The sequence below is a fragment of the Oncorhynchus masou genome, chromosome 29, assembly GCF_036934945.1.
Source record: "Oncorhynchus masou masou isolate Uvic2021 chromosome 29, UVic_Omas_1.1, whole genome shotgun sequence".
NCBI lineage: Eukaryota > Metazoa > Chordata > Actinopteri > Salmoniformes > Salmonidae > Oncorhynchus > Oncorhynchus masou.
Genome location: NC_088240.1, coordinates 63433684 through 63449159, shown reverse-complemented (window position 1 = coordinate 63449159; position 15476 = coordinate 63433684). Strand labels below are relative to the sequence as shown.

The following is a 15476-nucleotide window of genomic DNA, read 5'->3' as shown; positions in this document are numbered from 1 at the left end:
CTTCAGGTAAACAGTACTAAATAAACGACTCAAGTAAAGACATGTTCGTATGTTTCATTTCAATTTGATTTATGGACTTTTTTTGGGGCTTCTCTGAAATAATCTTTGTGGTAAACCGACAGGTTTTTCAAGAAGCTAGGGTCATGAGTATCATGGATATTACAGTGGAGCTGCAGTACGTATTTAGTGTACGCTAACTAACCATGAATGAAATGGATGTACAGTAAAAAGGTAACTTGTTTTCTATACCTAACTAGATATTTTAGTGTAATTTAGCTCATCACTTCCAGAAGTGTGAAGAGGTACAGTATTACACTATAGATTTCAAATATAGTCTGTAATTGTCTGTATTGTCCACAACGTTAACATGACATTTCATATTTTGAGGGTGTCAGTTGAACTAGAGCTTTTGAATGACCTTTTCTTTGCCTATATCATAGATCAGAAAGAATGATAAAGAGCAGGTTTGGCCGACCAGCCCTGAAGCCCTTATGTAGTATCAGTTCACTGGGATCACCAGTGCATGACTGTGTTGACGAAAGCTTGGCACACACATCGGGGTCATGAAGGCTTTTCAAAGCCAAAGGCACACATTTCTGACAGGACTTTATCAACTTGCAAGAGGCCCTTTCCCTCCAGTTAAATACATGCTCCGGAACTTTGATGATTAGTAAGTAATTTTACAACCTCCCGCTTTGGGCTGGATGTGTCAATGTGTAGTTCATGAACTCAGCAAAAAAAGAAACGTCCTCTCACTATCAACTGCGTTTATTTTCAGGAAACATAAGGTGTAAATATTTGTATGAACATAACAAGATTCAACAACTGAGACATAAACTGAACAGAAATGGAATAATATGTCCCTGAACAAAGGGGGGGTCAAATCAAAAGTAACAGTCAGTATCTGGTGTGGCCACCAGCTGAAACCTCTCTGGGATAGGGGAGACGCAAATGTCTCACCTGGCCAATTGCCAGGAAAAATGCAGAGCGCCAAATAAAAAAAAGAAATGCTATAGAATTCAAACGTTCATTAAGTCACACATGTACGATACCAAATTAAAGCTACACTCGTTGTGAATCCAGCCAACATGTCAGATTAAAAAAGGCTTTTCGGCGAAAGCATAAGAAGCTATTATCTGATGATAGCACAACAGTAAACAAAGAGACAATAGCATATTTCAACCCTGCAGGCACCACACAAAACGCAGAAATAAAATATAAATCATGCCTTACCTTTGATGAGCTTCTTTTGTTGGCACTCCAATATGTCCCATAAACATCACAAATGGTCCTTTTGTTCGATTAATTCCGTCGATATATATCCAAAATGTCCATTTATTTAGCGCATTTGATCCAGAAAAAAACAGCTTCCAATTTGCGCAACGTCACTATAAAATATCTCAAAACTTACTTGTAAACTTTGCCAAAACATTTCAAACTACTTTTGTAATACAACTTTAGGTATTTTTAAACGTTAATAATCGATCAAATTGAAGACGGGTCTATCTGTTTTCAATACAGGAGGATCACAAACTAACGCTACTTTTCAAGTCTAGCGCAACTCTCAAACAGTACACATAACGTTACCATGTTCCAAGATGGCCGTACTTCTTCATTGCACAAAGGAATAACCTCAACCAAATTCCAAAGACTGGTGACATCCAGTGGAAGCGGTAGGAACTGCAAACAAGTGCCTATGAAATATTGTTTCACAATGAGAACCCATTGAACAGACAGTGACCTCAAAAACAAATAATTCTGAATGGTTAGTCCTCGGGGTATTGCCTGCTATATAAGTTCTGTTATACTCACATACATGATTCAAACAGTTTTAGAAACGTCAGTGTTTTCTTTCCAAATCTACTAATTTTGCACGCCCAATTTTTCAGTTTTTGATTTGTTAAAAAAGTTTGAAATATCCAATAAATGTCGTTCCACTTCGTGATTGTGTCCCACTTGTTGTTGATTCTTCACAAAAAAATACAGTTTTATATCTTTATGTTTGAAGCCTGAAATGTGGCAAAAGGTCGCAAAGTTCAAGGTGGGCGAATAATTTTGCAAGGCACTGTACGAGTGTCAGGGAACCACAGCGAGGCAATCCAATTAATGCTAATTAAGTCTCCTCAGGTTCTCGTGGTATTGGGATTCTCTTTGCTCCAGGAAAATCAAAATAAATCAGCCAAGACCTCAGAAAAAGAATTGTTGGCCTCCACAAGTCTGATTCATCCTTGGGAGCAATTTCCAAATGCCTGAAGGTACAAACAATAGTACGCAAGTACTATGTTTTTCAGTCTCTCGGTCCCAGCTTTGATGCACCTGTACTGACCTCGCCTTCTGCATGATATCGGGGTGAACAGGCAGTGGCTCGGTTGGTTGTTGTCCTTGATTATAGTTTTGGCCTTTCTGTGACATCGGGTGGTGTAGGCGGTGTGCAGATCTCACTACCCCCTGGAGAGGCTTACTGTTGTGGTTGGAGCAGTTGCTGTACCAAGCGGTGATACAGCCCAACAGGATGCTCTCAATTGTGCATCTGTAAAAGTTTGTGAGTGTTTTCGGTGACAAGCCACATTTCTTCAGCCTCCTGAGGTTGAAGAGGCGCTGTTGTGCCTTCTTCACCACTCTGTCTGTATGGGTGGACCATTTCAGTTTGTCTGTGACGTGTACGCCGAGGTACTTTCCACCCTTCACTACTGTCCTGTCGATGTGGATAGGAGGGTGCTCCCTCTGCTGTTTTCTGTAGTCCACGATCATCTCCTTTTGTTTTGTTGACGTTGTGTCCTCACCTCCTCCCTGTAGGCCGTCTCGTCGTTGTTGGTAATCAAACCTACCACTGTAGTGTCGTCTGCAAACTTGATGATTGAGTTGGAGGCGTGCATGTCCACGCAGTCATGGGTTTAACAGGGAGTACAGGAGAGGGTTTAGAACGCACCCTTATGGGGCCCCAGTGTTGAGGATCAGCGGGGTGGAGATGTTGTTTCCTACCCTCACCATCTGGGGGCGGCACGTGAGAAAGTCCACGACCCAGTTGCACAGGGTAGGGTCTAGACCCAGGGTCTCGAGTTTAATGACAAGTTTGGAGGGTACTATGGTGTTAAATGCTGAGCTGTAATCGATGAACAGCATTCTTACATAGGTATTCCTCTTGTCCAGATGGGTTAGTGTGCAGTGTGATTGCGATTGCCACGTCTGTGGACCAATTGGGGCGGTAAGCAAATTGGAGTGGATCTAGGGTCTCAAGTAGGGTGGAGGTGATATGATCCTTGACTAGTCTCTCAAGTACTTCATGATGACGGAAGTGAGTGCTACGGGGCTTTCTTGGGAACAGGAACAATGGTGGCCCTCTTGTGGCCCTCTCGACAGGGCTGGTTTTCTTTTTGTAATCTGTGATTGACGATAGACCCTGCCACATACGTCTCGTGTTTGAGCCGTTGAATTGCGACTCTACTTTGTCTCTATACTGACACTTAGCTTGTTTGATTGCCTTGCAGAGGGAATAGCTGAACTGCACTCTGTCATGTCTCTGGTCGCCTTGCCATGTTTAAAAGCAGTGGTTTGCGCTTTCAAATTTGCGCAAATGCTGCCATCAATCCACGGTTTCTGGTTGGGGAAGGTTTTAATAGTTACCGTGGATACAACATCTCCGATGTCCTTGCTAATAAACTCGCTCACCGACTCAGCGTATAAATCAATGTTGTTGTCTGAGGCGGGCCAATAAACTGGGGGGAGAGTTTGCGGGATTCCACCCGGAGGGGCAGATTCTGGGTAAACAGCCATACATTCTGCTCGAGATAATACCTGGGAGCCGGGATCCAGTGGCGATCCGCTTGTCATCGATACCTGGAGGTGGTCTTGAGAAGGGCCGACCAGGCTCTCTTCCAGGTACGGCGACAGCGGCGGACAAACATCTGGGCCGAAGGTATGCTAACCTCTTCCTCCTGCTCAGGGAAGAGCGGGGGCTGATACCCCAGGGAACACTCAAAGGGAGATATACCTGTGGCAGAGCAAGGACGGGTCTTGTGGGCGTATTCGACCCACAGTAATTGCTGGCTCCAGGTGGTGGGGTTGGCAGAGATCTGGCAGCGCATTGTGCTGTACCATGAGACGTGCTCATGAAGATGTGCTGTACCATGAGCTAGGCCGTCTCTTTGGCAGAGGGTAGCTTGGAGAGAGGAATGAAGTGGGCAGCTTTGGAAAACCGATCCACTACGGTCACGATGGTGTCGTTGCCATCAGACGTGGGGAAATCCGTGACAAAGTCCAGGGATATGTGAGACCAGGGAAGGTGAGGGACAGGCAGAGGTTGAAGGAGACCAGCCGGAGTCTTGTTCTGTGCACATTGTGTATGCGGTGACGAACGTGGAGATGTCAGGAACCATGATAGGCCACCAAAAGCGTTGTCGCACGAAGGCCAGGGTCCGCCAGGAGCCCGGGTGGCAGGGAAGCCTGGAGGAGTGTGCCCACTCCAGGACCAAGGAGCGGACTGCGTCAAGAACAAACATCTGGTTATCTGGGCCTGGGGTTCGGCTGGGAACGCTGCACCTCACAAACCTGCTTTCCTATTCACCAGCTGAGTGCCGTCGCCAGGCATGAGGTGGGGTGGATGGTCTCAGGTTCCGGGGTTCAAGCCGTGGGGCTATAGCGGCTTGACAGCGCATCCGGCTTGAGAGGGAGAAGTTGAACCAAGTGAACAGCAGGGCCCACCTTGCTTGCCTGGAATTGATGTAATTGGCACTGAGATATTCCAGATACTTGTGGTCAGTCCACACGATGAACGGATGTTCCGCCCCCTCCAGCCAGTGCCTCTTCTCCTCCAATGCCATCTTACCGTGAGGAGCTCACGATTCCCCACATCGTTGTTCCTCTCTGTGGCATTGAGGCGTGGGAGAAGACGGTGCAGGAATGTAACTTGAGTTCCAGCGCAGAACACTGGGACAGGACAGCCCCCACTCCGACATCCGAAGCATCAGCCCCCACCATGAACTGGACCGGTCAGGATGAAACAAGTTTGAAGCTGTGGTGAAGCGGTGTTTGAGATCCTGGAACACCCGGTCAGCAGCAGGGGACCACGTAAACGGAACCTTGGGAGAGGTGAGTGCAGAGTCTTATTACATACAATCCAATAACTATTGGATTTAAGAACAACATCAACTTACCAACATTATGACCAGGAATACGACTTTCCCGAAGTGGATCCTCTGTTTGGGCCACCACCCAGAACAATGGATCGGATCCATTGGGTTGCCTTCCAGAGAGAAATCAGAGATTGTACCATTCTCTGTTTCACGGAAACATGGTTCACTCGGGATACGTTATCAGAGTTGGTGCAGCCACCCAGTTTCTTCATGCATTGCGCCGCTGGTAATAAGAAGGGCGGGGGTGTCCGCCTTTTGATTAACCTCTCTGGTACAAGTGGGACGGTATCCAGTGAAATTGCAGGGCGCCAAATTCAAAACAACAGAGATCCCATAATTAAAATTCCTCAAACATACAAGTATTATACACCTTTTTAGAGATAAACTTCTTGTAAATCCAACCACAGTGTCCGATTTCAAAAAGGCTTTACTGTGAAAGCACACAATGTGATTATGTTAGGTCAGCGCCTAGTCACAGAAAACCATACAGCCATTTTCCAGCCAAGGAGAGGGCTCACAAAGTCATAAATAGCGATTAAATTAATCACTAACCTATGATGATCTTCATCAGATGGCACTCATAGGACTTTATGTTACACAATTCATGTATGTTTTGTTCAATAAAGTTCCTATTTATATCCAAAAATCTCAGTTTACATTGGCGCGTTATGTTCAGAAATGCATTGTCTCAAACAAACATCCGGTGAAAGTGCAGAGAGCCACATTAAATTACAGAAATACTCATCATAAACATTGATAAAAGATACAAGTGTTAAACATAGGAATAAAGATAAACTTCTCCTTAATGCAACCGCTGTGTCAGATTTCAAAAAGGCTTTATGGCGAAAGCACAATTTGCGATTATGTTAGGTCAGCGCCTAGCAACAGAAACCCAAACAGCCATTTTCCAGCCAAAGAGAGGTGTCACAAAAGTCAGAAATGGCATTAAAATTAATCACTTACCTTTGATGATCTTCATCTGGTGGCACTCCCAGGTCTCCATGTTAGACAATAAATGTTTGTTTTGTTCGATAATGTCCCACTTTATGACCAAACACCTCCTTTTTGTTTGCGCGTTTTGTCCAGTAATCCGAATGCACAAGGTGCGGGCACTAAGTCCAGATGAAAATTCTTTTTTTAAAGTACAATAAACGTTTGTAGAAACATGCCTAAAGATGTTTAAAATCAACCCTCCGGTTGTTTTTGTCATAAATAATCAATAATATTTCAACCGGACAAAAGCTTCGTCAATAGAAAAGGAGAAACATGAAAGGTGCTTTCCCGATCAGGCGCATGGCTGATGTCTGGAAATTTCCACTGTCCATTGATTGAAAGTTGTCCATCTCCCTCATTTTTCAGAGTAAAAGCCTGAAACAATGCCTAAAGACTGGCCACATGTAGAGGAAGCCATAGAGCCCGTGAACAGGGTCCTAAGTCTTTGTATGGTGGATAGGATTTTAATGGAAAAACAGCCTTTCAAAATAATAGTACTTCCTGGTGGATTTTCCTCGGGTTTTCGCCTGCCATATCAGTTCTCTTATATTCACAGACATAATTGTAACATTTTTTGAAACTTTAGAGTGTTTTCTATCCAAATCTACTAATTATATGCATATCTTAGCTTCTGGGCCTGAGTAGCAGGCCTGTCTTAAAAATTCCCTGTCTTGCGTCAGTGAGGATCACCACTTTATTTTAAGAAAATGAAAGCTTTTATTTCTTTCATAGCCTCAGACGAATTAGCATAACGCAGCGGACATAAATACCCCTAGAAACTTTTCCTATTCATGAAAATCGCAAATAAAATATATTCAATCACAAGCTTAGCCTTTTGTTAATCACACTGTCATCTCAGATTTTCAAAATATGCATTACAGCCAACACTAGACAAGCATTTGTGTAAGTTTATCATGGCATAATGCTATGCTAGGCTCTGCTGGCAGCAGGCAACATTTTCATGAAAATAAGAAAAGCAACCAAATCAAATAATTTACCTTTGAAAACCTTTGGATGTTTTCACTCAGGAGACTCCCAGTTAGATAGCAAATGTTCCTTTTTTCCAAAAAGATTATTTTTGTAGGAGAAATAGCTCCCGTTTGTTCATCATGCTTGGCTGAGAAATCGACCGGAAAATGCTACCACTACCACTACAACGCCAAACTTTTTTCCAAATAAGCTCCAAAATATCGACAGAAACACAGCAAACGTTGTTTAGGATCAATCCTTAAAGTGTTTTTAACATATATATTCGATAATATATCCGTTGAGGCAATTGGTTTCTCATAAGAAGCGATTGGAAAAATGGCTACCTCAGTATTTTACGCAAGATTTTCTGCGGGAGACACCATGTGACCACTTGCTAAATATGGTCCCTTACGGCTATTCTTCAACGGAAATACATAGCTCATTCACAGCCATATACGGAGCCATTGGCATGAGGCGGTTTTAAAAAATGTGGCACTTCCTGGTTGGATTTTTATCTGGGTTTCGCCTGTAACATCAGTTCTGTTGTACTCACAGACAATATCTTTGCAGTTTTGGAAACGTGTTTTCTATCCACAGCTGTCAATTATATGCATAGTCGAGCATCTTTTCGCAACAAAATATCTTGTTTAAAACGGGAACGTTTTTCATCCAAAAATTAAAATAGCGCCCCCTACCACCAAGAGGTTAATCTTGATACTCCCCATCCCGGATCCGGGATCGTGAATAAAGCCTCAGGCTCATTAGCATAACGCAACGTTAACGCAACGATTTCTGAAAATCGCAAATAAAATGAAAATAATGCGCCTGCTCTCAAGCTTAGCCTTTTCTTGTCATCTCAGATTTTCAAAATATGCTTTTGAACCATAGCAAATCACTAATTTGTGTAAGAGTATGCTAAGCTAGATTAGCATTTTGAGTAGCATTTAGCACGCAACATTTTCACAAAAACCAGATAACCAAATAAATAAAATCATTTACCTTTGAAGAGCTTCAGATGTTTTCAATGAGGAGACTCTCAGTTACATAGCAAATGTTCAGTTTTTCCTGAAAGAATCTTTGTGTAGGAGAAATCGCTCCGTTTTGTACATCACATTTGGCTACCGAAACGAACCGAAAATTCAGTCACCAAAACGTCAAACTTTTTCCGAATTAACTCCATAATATCGACCGAAACATGGCAAACGTTGATTGGAATCAATCCTCAAGGTGTTTTTTCACATATCTCTTCATTGATATGCAGTTCGTGGAAGCCTGCTTTCCCCTCAGAATCGCATGGAAAAATACCAGCAGCTGAAAAAGACGCACCAATTTCGACGGAGGACACCGGGGCGGACACCTGGAAAATGTAGTCTCTTATGGTCAATCTTCCAATGATATGCCTACAAATACGTCACAATGCTGCAGACACCTTGGGGAAACGACAGAAAGGGCAGGCTCATTCCTCTCGCATTCACAGCCATATAAGGAGACAATGGAAAACGGAGCCTCAAAAATCCTGCTGGTTTCCTGGTTGTTGTTTCATCTTGGTTTTGCCTGTAGCTCCCGTTCTAGGGCACCCACAGACAATATCTTTGCAGTTCTGGAAAATTCAGAGTGTTTTCTTTCCAAAGATATCAATTATATGCATAGTTGAGCATCTTTTTGTGACAAACAATCTTGTTTAAAACGGGATCGTTTTTCATCCAAAAATGAAATTGCGCCCCTAGAGTTTCAAGAGGTTTTAACTTGGGTCAAATGTTTTGGGTAGCCTTCCACAAGCTTCCCACAATAAGTTGGGTGAATTTTGGCCCATTCCTCCTGACAGAGCTGGTGTAACTGAGTCAGGTTTGTAAGCCTCCTTGCTCACACACACTTTTTCAGTTCTGCCCACACATTCTCTATAGGATTGAGGTCAGGGCTTCGTGATGGCCACTCCAATACCTTGACTTTGTTGTCCTTAAGCTATTTTGCAACAACTTTGGAAGTATGCTTGGGGTCATTGTCCATTTGGAAGACCCATTTGCGACCAAGCTTTAACTTCCTGACTGATGTCTTGAGATGTTGCTTCAATATTTCCACATAATTTTCCTCCCTCATGACACCATCTATTTTGTGAAGTGCACCAGTCCCTCATGCAGCAAAGCACACCCACAACATGATGCTGCCATCTTCGTGCTTCACGATTGGGATGAGGTTCTTCGGCTTGCAAGCCTCCCCCTTTTCCTCCAAACATAACGATGGTCATTATGCCCAAACAGTTCTATTTTGTTTCATCAGACCAGAGGACATTTCTCCAGAAAGTACAATCTTTGTCCCCATGTGCAGTTGTAAACCATAGTATGGCTTTTTTATGGAGGTTTTGGAGCAGTGGCTTCTTCCTTGCTGAGAGGCCTTTCAGGTTATGTCGATATAGGACTCATTTACTGTGAACACAGATACTTCTGTACCTGTTTCCTCCAGCATCTTCACACGGTCCTTTGCTGTTGTTCTGGAATTGATTTGCACTTTTCGCACCAAAGTATGTTCATCTCTAGGAGACAGAATGTGTCTCCTTCCTGAGAGGTATGGTGGCTGCGTGGTCCCATGGTGTTTATACATGCGTACTATTGTTTGTACAGATGAACGTGGTACCTTCAGGTGTTTGGAAATTGCTCCCTAGGATGAACCAGAGTTTTGGAGGTTGTTAAGAGATTTTATCAAGGTTTAACATGAATGATTAAATAATTCTACTCAGAAACTTAACCATTAGGGATTCGAGGTTATGTAGCATGGATAAGTGGTAATTGGAAGTGATTACCATTGTGGAAGAAGGAATGTATGTGTGTGTGTATAAAGTAAGCAAAGAGGGTCATTAACCTATGTTTGAATCGACTCAGATATAACTCTGTGGCGATAAAATAAGACAGCGAGAGCCCCTCCAGGTTTTCCTTATTTGAAACTATCTGCTAAGTGGTAATAAACTATGGTGAGACTTCAGGAGTTACTCCAAATATAGTGTGTCAGGTATGTGCGCTAGTGAGTTGGAATGAACTTTTGAACCTGCTTTGTCCTGGTCGAGAGGAGGAGAGACATTTTAAAACCTATGACGTCATATGTGATATATAAGCTGTTGTACATGGTTCTATGTCCAGCGCTATCGAGAATAAATGCTATTGGCTAATTTTGGTAGACTGGTCTCTGTCTATTTTAAGCAAAAAAGGATCTTACAAAACAGACTGAGTGATTTTAATTGAATTGGTTAATGAACACATATAGGAATTGTTAAATTCCTTTGACAGAGGTCTACAATTTTTTTCTATGAGGTCTTGGCTGATTTCTTTTGATTTTCCCATTACGTCAAGCAAAGATGCATTGAGTTTGAAGGTAGGCCTTGAATTACATCCACAGTTACACCTCCAATTGATTCAAATTATGTCAATTAGCCAATCAGAAGCTTCTAAAGCCATGACATCATTTTCAGGAATTTTCCAAGCTGTTTAAAGGCACAGTCAACTTAGTGTATGTAAACAATTGTTTGAAAAATGACTTGTGTCATGCACAAAGAAGATGTCCTAACCAACTTTCCAAAACTATAGTTTGTTAACAAGAAATGTGTGGAGTGGTTGAAAAATTAGTTTTAATGACTCCAACCTAAGTGTATGTAAACTTCCGACTTTAACCGTACGTGCGAAAAACTGTTTTTTTTTAGGTTGAGTTTGAACGTTGTGCAGCAATTTATTTTCGTCTTTCATGCTATCTAAAGTGCAGTATGTTCCTTTGGCTATGATATAAATATAACTTGGCACTGACATTAATAGCGTAATAGATGAATGGTTAAGTAATTAAAGCATATCAAAGCATAATTGGACGCTGGTTCACTTCCAACTGAGCACACACTGGTTGAATTAACGTTGTTTCCACATCATATAAATTAAATTTCATTGAACCAACGTAGTTTAGATGTTGAATTGACGTCTGTGCCCAGTGGGTTGGTTGTTGTTGTTGGAGGAAGTCTTTACATTGTTGTTGTGTAATCGAAGAAATGCCACAAAAATGTTTGTATCGAATTGCTCCAAATTGAACTTGTAATGTTAGTTTTTTGTCGACAGGAACCTTTACAGTAGATCACAAGATACATTTTCCTACACATTCCCTTGTGAGTCGTTCATATGAATATTAGTCAGGCGAACCTAGAAGACATGCTGACCTGAGAAACAACGCTCAACATGTGAGAGGCGGTACTCTTGTTTTTACTGTCTGCCTCTCTGCACTTTCAGTTGGGCATTTGACTACATTATGCCTTCACAAACTCCCATTGTACAGGGAGAACTGAGAAAGGGTCTACACACATACCTGAGTGAATGGTTATGTGTTCAGTTTTTGGGCCATATTTTCATGGTCTACTGATAGTTGTCTAAAATGTGTCATGTGATATTGCCTCGGTGACAACCAGATGCTCCTCCCATTCACACATAGGTTGTTACGGATTGGCTCATTCAAAACTCTGCTGAACCAGTTCGAGTGAGACTGATCTCTGTGCTCGCTTGTAAAAGCTGAAATGTTCATCATTGTCATGAGCCTTCCACCACAATGAGTTACCCATGCCATTACATTGTTTCTCCAAAGGTATTGGATACTAATTGTACTCATCACCCCTGGAACCTCCATGAAAAATAAAAGCCAAGCTTCTATATGTGCTTTGAAGATATGCCAATGCCTACTGTTCCATGTGTAGCGCACAGTAAGGCATCTCTTACTTAGACATTATTATCACTGATTCACTCACTATAGTGAACCAAAGCTCTGGGAGGTTAGGTGAGACGCTATCTCTTCATCTCTGTTATTTCTGACCTGTCACCCAGGGGTCACTATCCCCACATGTCACTTTTTTGCACCCCTTGGTGACAACAACATACTGGATAACCCCATCGATTCTCAGTGTAGTTGGTTTTGGGGCATGTGTTCTCCCCATTTGATGGGAAGTCACATAGGCATAGATCAGAGATAAGGCTCAGGTATAAGACTGTTTACTTATCTCTTTCTCGCTCCGTTTCCCCTGCAGCTATTCCGCACCACTGTGTGTTCTAACAACACACTGCATGCCATAGGTGCTGACGGACATCACATGAGGAAATGTGTGTGTGTGTGTGTGTGTGTGCGTGCGTGTGTGCGTGTGTGCGTGTGTGCGTGTGTGCGTGTGTGCGTGTGTGCGTGTGTGCGTGTGTGTGTGTGTGTGTGTGCGTGTGTGCGTGTGAGCGTGTGTGTGTGTGTGTGTGTGTGTGTGCGTGTGCGTGTGCGTGTGCGTGTGCGTGTGCGTGTGCGTGTGTGTGTGTGTGCGTGTGTGTGTGTGAGAAGGACTGTCTTTTGGTTTGGAATGTAATCACAAAAATCCCTTCCTAAACACACATACCTGACCTGCACATCACCTGTGGAAGAGGAGTTAATAGGCGCACTCTCACATCTACAGTCTTCAACGGAGTCCGCGACTTCAGAATTTCTCTCCTAGCCTCAGTTCTAAGCATGCAAGCCCTGTAGTACTATAACGTTCCGAAACACATACACCTCCACACACACAGGTTTGCAGGCTATGTGTGAAGTACCTGTATGGTGTATGTTATCACAGGCTGCATAACGGACAGGTCCTTTCTTGTGCTTATCGCATCAGATCAGGTGCCAAGGCTCCAGTAGCCAGTTTTGTTACAACGCAAGTCCCTTCTTTGACCCCCCCCCCACACACACACACACACACACAAGCAACTCCCACGTCACCACATGTCCCATCGGCCTTGCCTGATGGCCAGATTGTCTTATCTGAGAGGCCCAGGACCCAGCCTGCAGATGGAGTGACAATAGAACACTTCATAGGACACCTCTTGCACGCATATTTGTGGTAGTGCAGCTGCTGGAATTCTACAGTTGATGCCTGTGGGGGCAGGGGTGTGTGTGTGTGTGTATAAAATGTAATTTCTTTGAAATGTGTGTCTATGCAAATGAAATGTAATTAGTCAATACATAGGTGTATTGGAACTGCATTATGGCATATCACAATGTCTAGTGTTCATGTTTAATAGATTAAATATGTTACAGAGTTTGAAACTCTTAGCAGAACAAAGGAAATGACAACAGAGATAGTGTTTGTGCCAGCACGGGACAGGATTGCATCTGGCTTACGAAACTGTTGGGGCACCATGTGTGTCTCCCCACTATGCCTGAGTGTGTGTGCTGGAATGACAGGCATTCCTGGCATCTCACTGGCATCCGTCATAGCCAGCCTAATCATGTATCACACCTAGGTCTATATCGCACATCTCTAGCCGTGGTTACACCTTGCAGTAACATGTGGTTCTCGTCATCTGATCAAGACAAATAAATTCCAAGATGGCTTAGCAGTCGGACAGGTGTTTGTCTTGTCATGTCCCGTGTAAATAGTCATTTTTCTTCATTTTTCAATGATATAGCAATGATGACGTTCTTGCTGGTGATTCTCTGATCCACCTCTATGCAGACGACGCCATTCTGTATACATCTGGCCCTTCTTTGGACACTGTGTTAACAAACCTCCAAACGAGCTTCAATGCCATAAAACACTCCTTCCGTGGCCTCCAACTGCTCTTAAACTAAATGTATGCTTTTCAACTGATTGCTGCCCGCACCCACCCACCCGACTAGCATCACTACTCTGGATGGTTTTGACTTAGAATATGTGGACAACTACAAATACCTAGGTGTCTGGTTAGACTGTAAACTCTCCTTGCAGACTCACATTAAGCATCTCTAATCCAAAATTAAATCTAGAATCGGCTTCCTATTTCGCAACAAAGCCTCCTTCACTCATGCTGCCAAACATACCCTCATAAAACTGACCATCCTACCGATCCTCGACTTTGGCGATGTCATTTCTAAAATATACTCCAACACTCTACTCAACAAATTGGATGCAGTCTATCACAGTGCCATCCGTTTTGTCACCAAAGCCCCATATACTACCCACCACTGCGACCTGTACACTCTCGTTGGCTGGCCCTCGCTTCACTCTCGTCGCAAAACCCACTGGCTCCAGGTCATCTACAAGTCTCTGCTAGGTAAGCCCAGCCTTATCTCAGCTCACTGGTTACCATAGCAGCACCCACCCGTAGCACACGCTCCATCAGGTATATCTCACTGGTCACCCCCAAAGCCAATTCATACATTGGCTGCCTTTCCTTCTAGTTCTCTGCTGCCAATGACTGGAACGAACTGCAAAAATCACTGAAGCTGGAGATGCATATCTCCCTCACTAGCTTTAAGCACCAACTGTCAGAGCAGCACACAGATCACTGCACCTGTACATAGCCAATCTGTAAACAGCCCATCCAACTACCTCATCCCCCTACTGTATTTTTTTATCTTGCTCCTTTGCACCCCAGTATCTCTACTTGCACATTCATATTCTGCACATCTACCATTCCAGTGTTTAATTGCTATATTGTAATTACCTCGCCACCATGGCCTATTTATTGCCTTACCTCCCTTATCTTACCTCATTCGCACTCACTGTATATAGACTCTTTGTTTTCTTCTTTCTACTGTATTATTGACTGTATGTTTGTTTATTCTATGTGTAACTCTGTGTTGTTGTATTAGTCGAACTGCTATGTTTTATCTTGGCCAGGTCGCAGTTGCAAATGAGAACTTGTTCTCAACTAGCCTACCTGATTAAATAAAGGAGAAATATATATTTAAAAAAAAATCATCCTCCAACTTGATTGGAGTCCACCTGTGGTGAATTCAATTGATTGGACATCATTTGGAAAGGCACTCACCTGTCTATATAAGGTTCCACAGTTGACAGTGCATGTCAGAGCAAAAATCAAGCCATGAGGTTGAAGGAATTGTCCGTAGAGCTCTGAGACAGGATTGGGTCGAGGCACAGATCTGGGGAAGGGTACCAAAAAATTGCTGCAGCATTGAAGGTCCCCAAGAACACAGTGGCCTCCATCATTCTTAAATGGAAAATGTTTGAAACCACCAAGACACTTCCTAGAGCTGGCCACCCGGGCCAAACTGAGCAATCGGAAGAGAAGGGCCTTGGTCAGGGAGGTGACCAAGAACCTGATGATCACTCTGACAGAGCTCAAGAGTTCCTCTGTTGAGATGGGAGAAGGACAAGCATCTCTGCAGCACTCCCCCAATCAGGCCTTTATGGTAGAGTGGCCAGACGGAAGCCACTCCTCAATAAAATGCACATGACCAGCCCGCTTGGAGTTTGCCAAAAGGCACCCAAAGACTCTCAGACCATGAGACACAAGATTCTCTGGTCTGATGAAACCAAGATTGAACTATTTGTTCTGAATGCCAAGCGTCACATCTGGGGGAAACATGGCACCACCCCTACGGTGAAGCATGTGGGTGGCAGCATCATGC

General features: G+C 43.3%; 1 protein-coding gene across 1 annotated transcript in view; it reads right to left on the bottom strand.

Annotated features, from left to right (window-relative positions):
- hapln2 (hyaluronan and proteoglycan link protein 2) overlaps positions 1-15144 on the bottom strand; it is a 30958-nt gene extending 15814 nt beyond the window's left edge. Inside the window, exon 1 of the mRNA XM_064945657.1 lies at positions 14876-15144. The gene's annotated coding sequence lies outside the window, so the exon portion shown is untranslated. The remainder of the gene's footprint in view (positions 1-14875) is intronic.
- Positions 15145-15476: the final 332 nt, after the last annotated feature.